Here is a 10,000-nt window from a genome sequence, read left to right on the forward strand (position 1 = left end):
ACGGGAGCACCGGGACGTGCTAGAGGAGACAGCGACCCGCGGAAACGGGGCGCGCCCCCGGCACGCCAGGACCTTAGAGCCGGGGCGGCTCGCTCGGCAGCGGGCGGGGGGACGGGCCACAAAGCCGCCCCTCTCAGGCTAGAGGTTTCATTTAGGGAGGAACCCTCGGGGACCCCACCCGGGCAGGTGAGGCCTCACGCGCGGCGCCGCTTTTAGCCCCTTTTAAATTTTGCGACGCCGCCGCCTCGCTCTCGGCTCGGCCAACCCCCGCCACACGCAGCTGCTCGCGGCCGGCACCCGCGGGTACCCGGAACCGAGGACGACACCGGCGCCTCACGCGTTTTAGGACACCTGAAAACTCACGGGGCCACGCAGCAGTCACAAAGCCGGTTGCGGTAGACCGGTCCCCGAACCCTGCCCCAGCGCCGGGGGGGAGGTGGAAAGGGGAGGATGCGGCAAGGCACGCGCCGGGCCGCTAACGCCACGGCTCCCCCCCGCTCGAGCCGCTCGGGGCTGGGGGAACGAGGACGACACCTCACACGCGACGGGAAGCGAAGTGGAAAGGAAGACCGCCCTTGCCCTGCCGGCCGGGGGCCCTTTCCGACGCGACCCGAAAGGCCTCATCGATCAACAAGGACAGAAGGAAAGGAAGCCAGCGGAGGCCCCACGGCCTCGCTCTTCTGGGACAGACACAGCCACGCGCACCCGCCACCGCCCTCGGGAGCAGCCAGCAGGCACGGGGCTCGGCGTGCGGGCAACACGCCGGAGGAGCAAACGGGGCGCCCTCCAGAGATGGGGGGGGGGCAAGCTGCACCGGGCCGCACCGGCTCACAGGGCACCTCTGCCTCCCCGAAACGTGGGCTTGCATTTTCCCTCAAAGCTGCACCGAGTTACATCTCCATCACGGGGCGCCCCTCTGGAGCCAGGAGGAAGCCGTGCTGGGGCACCGGCTTGCCCTCCTCCCCCCATGCCGGGCTCCATAGCATACGAGTGGCCAGTCACCGCCGCTGGCTTTTCCCTTAGATGCCGTGCCCCCGCGGGCTGCGGCTTTGGCCATGGGGGGGAACCCCCGTGAAGAGGGTCCAGTGCTGGGAACTCTCTCTGCCCCTTACCGGGCTCTCTCTCGCCGTGCCTGGACGGGCTTGCTTTCCATTCTTGGTGGGACCGACGCCGGCACCACGTCTCCCCGGCTTTCTCTGCCCCCGTGCCCCACCGGGCAAACTTCGCTTTGGGGGTTCCACACTTCGGCAGTGGCCGGCGCCAGCCACTCGTCAACTTTTTTTCTTTTCCCCTCTTTCGTTGCCGAGCCCGGGCTGGGCTCCGGCTCACGGACGAGCGAAACCCATCCAACACCGCTGAGGGTGCGCCAGCGGCCGCTCCAAACCGCCGCGCCTTTGCTCGGCCCCGCGGGTCCCCTCTCTGACCCGGGGGAAAGCCACCGAGAAGCCAGACGGACCCCTGCCCAGCCGCCTGGCGGGTGGCTTGGAGCAGCCGCTCGGCAGCGCTGCCCTAGGAGTGCTCGGCGTCACTCGTTCCCTCATATACGGAACTGGAGGGCCGTCAGCTCCGCGAGCGCACAACCAGCCGACCTCCGCCCAGCGGCAGGTCGCAGAAATCACGCCGGCTTGTACGATGACGTAGGCGGAGGCAGAGCGCAACAGCGACCCCTTGGCGACAAGCGCGATCTCCGCGGAGAGCACGTCTACTCGCCGAGGGAGAGCACGTCTACTCGCCGAGGGAGAGCACGTCTACTCGCCCAGGGAGAGCACGTCTACTCGCCGAGGGAGAGCACGTCTACTCGCCCAGGGAGAGCACGTCTACTCGCCGAGGGAGAGCACGTCTACTCGCCGAGGGAGAGCACGTCTACTCGCCCAGGGAGAGCACGTCTACTCGCCGAGGGAGAGCACGTCTACTCGCCCAGGGAGAGCACGTCTACTCGCCGAGGGAGAGCACGTCTACTCGCCCAGGGAGAGCACGTCTACTCGCCCAGGGAGAGCACGTCTACTCGCCCAGGGAGAGCACGTCTACTCGCCCAGGGAGAGCACGTCTACTCGCCCAGGGAGAGCACGTCTACTCGCCCAGGGAGAGCACGTCTACTCGCCCAGGGAGAGCACGTCTACTCGCCCAGGGAGAGCACGTCTACTCGCCCAGGGAGAGCACGTCTACTCGCCGAGGGAGAGCACGTCTACTCGCCGAGGGAGAGCACGTCTACTCGCCGAGGGAGAGCACGTCTACCTCCCGGCTGAGGGAGAGCACGGCGGGGGGGGGACAAAGACAGGCGGCAGCAGCTTCGGTGAACGTCACCCGGGAGGCGACCGGGGGTGTCCCGGGGCTGTCCCGGGAAGCCGGCGTCCGGCACAGGGAACCGTCAGCTGCCGGACCGGGGCGAATCCCCGCGGCCACGGCAGGGGTGGGGGCTCGAAGACAGCCGGCAGCCGCTTCGGTGAACGTCACCCGGCCGGCGACCGGGGCCGTCCCGGGGCCGTCCCGGGATGCCGGCTTCCGGCACGGGGTCCCGGCCGCGGCCGGAGCGGCTCGAAGCCCCGCGGTCCCGGCAGCAGCCGGAGCCGCTCGCCGTTCGGGCTCCCGGCACCCTACGGATCCGGCGACTCGTTCGCGGGCGGGGGGGGGAGGCAGTGAAGGAGGTGCGGGCAGAAGCGGCAGCGGAGGCGGAGGGGGGGGGGGGTGCTCGGAGACAGCCGTCAGCCGCTTCGGTGAACGTCACCCGGGAGGCGACCGGGACCGGCCCGGGAAGCCATCGTCCGGCCCCGGATCCCGGCCGCGGCCGGACCGGCTCGAATCCCCGCGGCCCCGGCACGGGGGAGGCCCAAAGACTGGCGGCAGCCGCTTCGCTGAACGTCACCCGGCCGGCGACCGGGGCCGTCCCGGGGCCGTCCCGGGATGCCGGCTTCCGGCACGGGGGTCCCGGCCGCGGCCGGAGCGGCTCGAATCCCCGCGGTCCCGGCAGCAGCCGGAGCCGCTCGCCGTTCGGGCTCCCGGCACCCTACGGATCCGGCGACTCGTTCGCCGGCGGCGGGGGGAGGCAGTGGAGGCGGTGCGGGGAGAAGCGGCAGCGGAGGCGGAGGGGGGGGCGGGGGGGACGATAGTGGCGGGGGGCGGGGGCTGCTCGAAGGCAGCCGGCAGCCAGTTCGGTGAACATTCGCCGGGGCGGGGGGGGCGACCTGTCCGTGCCCGGGGCAGCCCCGGGAAGCCGGCAGCCAGCACGGGGGTCCCGGCAGCACCTGTTCCCTGCCCTGGGACTTGCCGTGCCCGGCGGCCGGTTGCCGGGTGGGGGGGAGCGATGAGAGGCGGGGCGCAGCGGCCGGGGCAGCGCCGGGCCGCAGCGGGGGGCTGGGCGGGTGGGGTAGGCGTCGAGCGGCAAGCCCTCGGCTGCAGCGAATGTTCGGCGGTGCGGGGCGGGGGGGGACGGGACGACACGTTGGGGGCGCCGAGTCCGAGCCACCCCCGGCCCCAGGGGCGGCCGGAGGGGGAGGCCGGTGCCTGGCCCTGGGAGCTGCTGGGCGCCGGATGGCCGAGGGTGCGTCAGAAGCCGCCCGAGCGGTCGAGCAGGTCCTCCAGAAAGGCCTAGGGTGGCTTCGAGGGCCCCGGGAGCAGTCGAGGGAGGCCTCCAGGCAGGTCTGGAGTGGATGGGAGGCCTTCCAAAGCAGACAAGGGAGGCTGCCAGCGGGGCCTAGGCTGGCACTGCAGCCTGTAAATGGTTGGGGGGGGGGGCCTCTGGTGCGGCCTGGAGTCTCTGGGTGGCGTCCAGAGAGGTGCAAAAGATCCTCTGGTGCGGCCTGTGGTGGCGGAGAAGCCTGCAGAGCGTGCGGGGGAGGCTTCTGGTGCGGCCTGGGGTGGTTCGGAAGCCTGCAGAGCGTGCGGGAGAGGCTTCTGGTGCGGCCTGGGGTGGCTGAGAAGCCTGCAGAGCGTGCGGGAGAGGCTTCTGGTGCGGCCTGGGGTGGCTGAGAAGCCTGCAGAGCGTGCGGGAGAGGCTTCTGCTGCGGCCTGGGGTGGCTGAGAAGCCTGCAGAGCGTGCGGGGGAGGCTTCTGTTGGGGCCTGGGGTGGGTCAGAAGCCTACAGAGCGTGCGGGGGAGGCTTCTGGTGCGGCCTGGGGTGGGTCGGAAGCCTGCAGAGCGTGCGGGAGAGGCTTCTGTTGGGGCCTGGGGTGGCTGAGAAGCCTGCAGAGCGTGCGGGGGAGGCTTCTGCTGCGGCCTGGGGTGGCTGAGAAGCCTGCAGAGCGTGCGGGGGAGGCTTCTGCTGCGGCCAGGGGTGGCTGAGAAGCCTGCAGAGCGTGCGGGGGAGGCTTCTGGTGCGGCCTGGGGTGGCTGAGAAGCCTGCAGAGCGTGCGGGGGAGGCTTCTGCTGCGGCCTGGGGTGGGTCGGAAGCCTGCAGAGCGTGCGGGAGAGGCTTCTGTTGGGGCCTGGGGTGGCTGAGAAGCCTGCAGAGCGTGCGGGAGAGGCTTCTGCTGCGGCCTGGGGTGGCTGAGAAGCCTGCAGAGCGTGCGGGAGAGGCTTCTGCTGCGGCCTGGGGTGGGTCGGAAGCCTGCAGAGCGTGCGGGAGAGGCTTCTGTTGGGGCCTGGGGTGGCTGAGAAGCCTGCAGAGCGTGCGGGAGAGGCTTCTGCTGCGGCCTGGGGTGGCTGAGAAGCCTGCAGAGCGTGCGGGAGAGGCTTCTGGTGCGGCCTGGGGTGGCTGAGAAGCCTGCAGAGCGTGCGGGAGAGGCTTCTGGTGCGGCCTGGGGTGGCTGAGAAGCCTGCAGAGCGTGCGGGAGAGGCTTCTGGTGCGGCCTGGGGTGGCTGAGAAGCCTGCAGAGCGTGCGGGAGAGGCTTCTGCTGCGGCCTGGGGTGGCTGAGAAGCCTGCAGAGCGTGCGGGAGAGGCTTCTGCTGCGGCCTGGGGTGGCTGAGAAGCCTGCAGAGCGTGCGGGAGAGGCTTCTGCTGCGGCCTGGGGTGGCTGAGAAGCCTGCAGGGCGTGCGGGAGAGGCTTCTGCTGCGGCCTGGGATGGGTGGGAAGCCTGCAGAGCGTGCGGGGGAGGCTTCTGGTGCGGCCTGGGGTGGCTGAGAAGCCTGCAGAGCGTGCGGGGGAGGCTTCTGGTGCGGCCTGGGGTGGCTGAGAAGCCTGCAGAGCGTGCGGGGGAGGCTTCTGGTGCGGCCTGGGGTGGCTGAGAAGCCTGCAGAGCGTGCGGGGGAGGCTTCTGCTGCGGCCTGGGGTGGCTGAGAAGCCTGCAGAGCGTGCGGGGGAGGCTTCTGTTGGGGCCTGGGGTGGGTCAGAAGCCTACAGAGCGTGCGGGGGAAGCTTCTGGTGCGGCCTGGGGTGGGTCGGAAGCCTGCAGAGCGTGCGGGAGAGGCTTCTGTTGGGGCCTGGGGTGGCTGAGAAGCCTGCAGAGCGTGCGGGGGAGGCTTCTGCTGCGGCCTGGGGTGGCTGAGAAGCCTGCAGAGCGTGCGGGGGAGGCTTCTGCTGCGGCCAGGGGTGGCTGAGAAGCCTGCAGAGCGTGCGGGGGGAGGCTTCTGGTGCGGCCTGGGGTGGGACGGAAGCCTGCAGAGCGTGCGGGAGAGGCTTCTGTTGGGGCCTGGGGTGGCTGAGAAGCCTGCAGAGCGTGCGGGGGAGGCTTCTGCTGCGGCCTGGGGTGGCTGAGAAGCCTGCAGAGCGTGCGGGAGAGGCTTCTGCTGCGGCCTGGGGTGGCTGAGAAGCCTGCAGAGCGTGCGGGAGAGGCTTCTGGTGCGGCCTGGGGTGGCTGAGAAGCCTGCAGAGCGTGCGGGAGAGGCTTCTGCTGCGGCCTGGGGTGGCTGAGAAGCCTGCAGAGCGTGCGGGAGAGGCTTCTGCTGCGGCCTGGGGTGGCTGAGAAGCCTGCAGAGCGTGCGGGAGAGGCTTCTGCTGCGGCCTGGGGTGGCTGAGAAGCCTGCAGGGCGTGCGGGAGGGGCTTCTGCTGCGGCCTGGGGTGGGTGGGAAGCCTGCAGAGCGTGCGGGGGAGGCTTCTGGTGCGGCCTGGGGTGGCTGAGAAGCCTGCAGAGCGTGCGGGGGAGGCTTCTGGTGCGGCCTGGGGTGGCTGAGAAGCCTGCAGAGCGTGCGGGAGAGGCTTCTGGTGCGGCCTGGGGTGGCTGAGAAGCCTGCAGAGCGTGCGGGGGAGGCTTCTGCTGCGGCCTGGGGTGGCTGAGAAGCCTGCAGAGTGTGCGGGAGAGGCTTCTGCTGCGGCCTGGGGTGGGTCGGAAGCCTGCAGAGCGTGCGGGAGAGGCTTCTGCTGCGGCCTGGGGTGGGTCGGAAGCCTGCAGAGCTTGCGGGGGAGGCTTCTGGTGCGGCCTGGGGTGGGTGGGAAGCCTGCAGAGCATGCGGGGGGAGGCTTCTGCTGCGGCCTGGGGTGGCTGAGAAGCCTGCAGAGCGTGCGGGGGAGGCTTCTGGTGCGGCCTGGGGTGGCTGAGAAGCCTGCAGAGCGTGCGGGAGAGGCTTCTGGTGCGGCCTGGGGTGGCTGAGAAGCCTGCAGAGCGTGCGGGAGAGGCTTCTGCTGCGGCCTGGGGTGGCTGAGAAGCCTGCAGAGCGTGCGGGAGAGGCTTCTGCTGCGGCCTGGGGTGGGTCGGAAGCCTGCAGAGCGTGCGGGAGAGGCTTCTGCTGCGGCCTGGGGTGGGTCGGAAGCCTGCAGAGCTTGCGGGGGAGGCTTCTGGTGCGGCCTGGGGTGGGTCGGAAGCCTGCAGAGCATGCGGGGGAGGCTTCTGCTGCGGCCTGGGGTGGCTGAGAAGCCTGCAGAGCGTGCGGGGGAGGCTTCTGGTGCGGCCTGGGGTGGCTGAGAAGCCTGCAGAGCGTGCGGGAGAGGCTTCTGGTGCGGCCTGGGGTGGCTGAGAAGCCTGCAGAGCGTGCGGGAGAGGCTTCTGCTGCGGCCTGGGGTGGCTGAGAAGCCTGCAGAGCGTGCGGGAGAGGCTTCTGCTGCGGCCTGGGGTGGGTCGGAAGCCTGCAGAGCGTGCGGGAGAGGCTTCTGCTGCGGCCAGGGGTGGGTCGGAAGCCTGCAGAGCTTGCGGGGGAGGCTTCTGGTGCGGCCTGGGGTGGGTCGGAAGCCTGCAGAGCATGCGGGGGAGGCTTCTGCTGCGGCCTGGGGTCTCTGGGTGGCCTCTAGAGAGGTGCAAAAGACCCTCTGGGTTGGGCTGGGGTGGCTCTTGGACCCCTGCCACACAGTGGAGAGAGGCCTCCGGCCCGCCACCTGTGTCCCTGTGTGCCTGAGTGCCTGTGTCCCTGTGTCCCTGTGTCCCTGTGTCCCTGAGTGCCTGAGTGCCTGTGTCCCTGTGTCCCTGTGTCCCTGAGTGCCTGAGTGCCTGAGTGCCTGTGTCCCTGTGTCCTTGTGTCCCTGTGTCCCTGTGTGCCTGAGTGCCTGTGTCCCTGTGTCCCTGTCTGTGTACCTGTGTGCGAGTGTCCGGCACGCCACCCAGCGGCGGCGGGCAAGCAGGTAGGCGGGTGGGCGGGCCGGCGAGGGCCAGTGTGAGTTTGGGGGGTGGGAGGGGAGGCGGCAGCTGGAAGCGTCAGAGGAGGGGGCGTGGCTCCGGCTGGCCCCGGGAGCAGGTTCCCGGGACCGGGACCGGCTGGACCCGGCGGGTGGTTGATCCCGGGGCGGGGGGCAGAGGCGGCGGGAAGCGGCAGCTGCGTGTGCGGCGGGGGGGGTGGAGGGCGAACCGCGGCGGGAAGCGGATGCTTCAGAGCAGGTTACGGGGGCGGGGACGGACGACACCACCTGTCCCCGCCCCGGGACGGGCTGGACCCGGCGCCCTGGACCCGGCGCCGTGTACCCGCCGCCGCCCCCGCCGCCGCCCCCCTCCGCCACCCCGGGACCCCGACGTTTTTTTGGCGCCCGCGCCTTTTTTTGCTCCCCGCCTGCCCGCGCTGCCCCGGGCCCTCCCCCGGGGCGGGGCGGGAGGGAGGGACGGACGGACGGGTAGCCGGGGATCTCCGAGCGCGCGCCACCAGACCGAGGCGGGGTCCCGGCGGCGGCGGCGGCGGCGGCGGCAGCAAGCGACGGCGGGGGGGGGCAGGCTAGGGAGAGAGGGGGAGCGGCATGCGGTAGGGCTGGGGGGTTTGTTTCGGGGGGGAGGGGTGGGGGGGGGTGGCAGCGGTCAGCGAGAGCGGGGAGAGGGGGAGCGGCATGCGGTAGGGCTGGGGTGTTTTTGGGGTGGGGGCGTTGGGGGGATTAGCGGGCGGGCGGGCAGCCGAGCCAAGCGGCAAGCCGGGGGGCGGGCGAGGGCGGCTTTAGGGCCGGAGGAGCGGAGCGCAACCTCCCCCGTGCAGGCTCCAGCGTGGAGAGCAGCAAGTTTTTGGGGACGGGGGACGACGGACGGGAGGGGCAGCGGCGAGAGGCTAGCTGCGGCAAGGGGCACCGGCACGGCCGCCCTAACAGCGCCGCCTCGGTCGCAGGGGTTAGAGAGCAGCCGGGCAGCCCGGGAGGGAAGCGGCAGCCCGCGAAGGGGGGAAGGGGGGGCTCCGCGCAAACCGCTAACGGGAGCCGGGGGGTGTGGGGAGCTGGGGGTGGCAGCAGCGGCAAGAGGCAACGTCGGGAGGGGGGGCTCCGCGCAAACCGGTAACGGGGGCCGGGGGGTGTGGGGGGGGCGGTGGCGGCCGCGGCGAGAGGCAACGGCAGGCGGGGGGGCTCCGCGCAAACCGGCAGCGGGGGGGGGGGGGCGGGGGTAGCGGCAAGAGGCAACGGCGGGAAGGGGGGGCTCCGCGCAAACCGCTAACGGGAGCCGGGGGGTGTGGGGAGCTGGGGGTGGCAGCAGCGGCAAGAGGCAACGTCGGGAGGGGGGGCTCCGCGCAAACCGGTAACGGGGGCCCGGGGGTGTGGAGGGGGCGGGTGGCGGCCGCGGCGAGAGGCAACGGCAGGCGGGGGCGCTCCGCGCAAACCGGCAGCGGGGGGGGGCGGGGGTAACGGCAAGAGGCAACGGCGGGAAGGGGGGCCTCCGCGCAAACCGGCAGCGGGGGGGGGCGGGGGTAGCGGCAAGAGGCAACGGCGGGAAGGGGGGGCTCCGCGCAAACCGGCAGCGGGGGGGGGGCGGGGGGTAGCGGCAAGAGGCAACGGCGGGAAGGGGGGGCTCCGCGCAAACCGGCAGCGGGGGGGGGCGGGGGGTAGCGGCAAGAGGCAACGGCGGGAAGGGGGGGGCTCCGCGCAAACCGGCAGCGGGGGGGGGGCGGGGGTAGCGGCAAGAGGCAACGGCGGGAAGGGGGAGCTCCGCGCAAACCGGCAGCGGGGGGGGGGGCGGGGGTAGCGGCAAGAGGCAACGTCGGGAGGGGGGGCTCCGCGCAAACCGGCAGCGGGGGGGGGGCGGGGGGTAGCGGCAAGAGGCAACGTCGGGAGGGGGGGCGCCGCGCAAACCGGCAACGGGGGCGGGGGGGGGAGGCGGTCAGGGGCGGGGGGAGATTTCTAGAGATGCCGGCAGACCTTCTCCCCGGAGAACAGCGCTGTTGAAGAAAAGACTGCTTCAGAACACAACCTTTAATGAAAGACGCTCGATGAAAACAACACTTAATAAAAGAAGGTTTCATGCCGACTGCCTCTCTTCATTTACGCCGCCGTTGGGGGCCGGGCGGGCGATACCAGGCGGCCCTCGTCCCGGGGACCACGTCTACCCCGCGGTTCCAGCCTCCGCGCGCTAAGTGCCCGCCCGGCCGCGGGGAGCACGTCTACCTCCTGCCGCACGGCTCAGTGCACTAAGTCCCCCCTCGCCATGGAGAGCACGTCTACCTGCCAGCTCAGGGAGAGCACGTCTACTCACCGAGGGAGAGCACGTCTACCACCTGGGAAGGAGAGCACGTCTACCTCCTGGGAAGGAGAGCACGTCTACCTCCTCGGGAAGGAGAGCACGTCTACCTCCTCGGGAAGGAGAGCACGTCTACCTCCTGGGAAGGAGAGCACGTCTACCTCCTGGGATGGAGAGCACGTCTACCTCCTCGGGATGGAGAGCACGTCTACCTGCCGCCGCACGGCTCAGTGCACTAAGTCCCCCCCTCGCCAGGGAGAGCACGTCTACCTCCTCGG

This window comes from Melanerpes formicivorus, unplaced genomic scaffold (genome assembly GCF_026170545.1).
Source record: "Melanerpes formicivorus ecotype bairdi unplaced genomic scaffold, bMelFor1.0.p_v2 SCAF_541, whole genome shotgun sequence".
Classification (NCBI taxonomy): Eukaryota; Metazoa; Chordata; class Aves; order Piciformes; family Picidae; genus Melanerpes; species Melanerpes formicivorus.